The sequence below is a fragment of the Nematolebias whitei genome, chromosome 24 (genome assembly GCF_014905685.2).
Source record: "Nematolebias whitei isolate Nwh7 chromosome 24, NemWhi1, whole genome shotgun sequence".
NCBI lineage: Eukaryota > Metazoa > Chordata > Actinopteri > Cyprinodontiformes > Rivulidae > Nematolebias > Nematolebias whitei.
In genome coordinates this window covers 842,154-843,353 of record NC_056521.1, presented here as the reverse complement: position 1 = coordinate 843,353, position 1,200 = coordinate 842,154, and the positions used below count along the sequence as shown (strand labels likewise).

General features: G+C 30.0%; 1 protein-coding gene across 3 annotated transcripts in view; it reads left to right on the top strand.

Annotated features, from left to right (window-relative positions):
• LOC119429169 (protein SON) overlaps positions 1–1,200 on the top strand; it is a 60,943-nt gene that overhangs the window by 27,788 nt on the left and 31,955 nt on the right. The window lies entirely within an intron of this gene.

Sequence of the window (1,200 nt, the reverse complement as noted above, 5' to 3'; positions counted from 1 at the left end):
AATGAAAAAAGCTAAAATCAACTTGATACTACCTGAAAGTAGCAGAAATGTAATAAAAAAGTAGCCGAATGAAAAAAGCTAAAATCAACTTTATACTAGCTAAAAGTAGCAGAAATGCACTAAAAAAGTAGCCGAATGAAAAAAGCTAAAATCAACTTGATACTAGCTGAAAGTAGCAGAAATGCACTAAAAAAGTAGCCGAATGAAAAAGCTGAAATCAACTTGATACTAGCTGAAAGTAGCAGAAATTCACTAAAAAAGTAGCCGAATGAAAAAAGCTAAAATCAACTTGATACTAGCTGAAAGTAGCAGAAATGCACTAAAAAAGTAGCCGAATGAAAAAAGCTAAAATCAACTTGATACTAGCTGATATTAGCAGAAATGCACTAAAAAAGTAGCTGAATGAAAAAAGCTAAAATCAACTTGATACTAACTAAAAGTAGCAGAAATGTAATAAAAAAGTAGCTGAATGAAAAAAGCTAAAATCAACTTGATACTAGCTGATATTAGCAGAAATGCACTAAAAAAGTAGCCGAATGAAAAAAGCTAAAATCAACTTGATACTAGCTGATATTAGCAGAAATGCACTAAAAAAGTAGCTGAATGAAAAAAGCTAAAATCAACTTGATACTAGCTAAAAGTAGCAGAAATGCACTAAAAAAGTAGCTGAATGAAAAAAGCTAAAATCAACTTGATACTAGCTGAAAGTAGCAGAAATGTAATAAAAAAGTAGCCGAATGAAAAAAGCTAAAATCAACTTAATACTAGCTGAAAGTTGCAGAAATGTACTAAAAAAGTAGCCGAATGAAAAAAAGCTAAAATCAACTTGATACTAGCTGATATTAGCAGAAATGCACTAAAAAAGTAGCCGAATGAAAAAAGCTAAAATCAACTTGATACTAGCTGATATTAGCAGAAATGCACTAAAAAAGTAGCTGAATGAAAAAAGCTAAAATCAACTTGATACTAGCTAAAAGTAGCAGAAATGTAATAAAAAAGTAGCCAAATGAAAAAAGCTAAAATCAACTTGATACTACCTGAAAGTAGCAGAAATGTAATAAAAAAGTAGCCGAATGAAAAAAGCTAAAATCAACTTTATACTAGCTAAAAGTAGCAGAAATGCACTAAAAAAGTAGCCGAATGAAAAAAGCTAAAATCAACTTGATACTAGCTGAAAGTAGCAGAAATGCACTAAAAAAA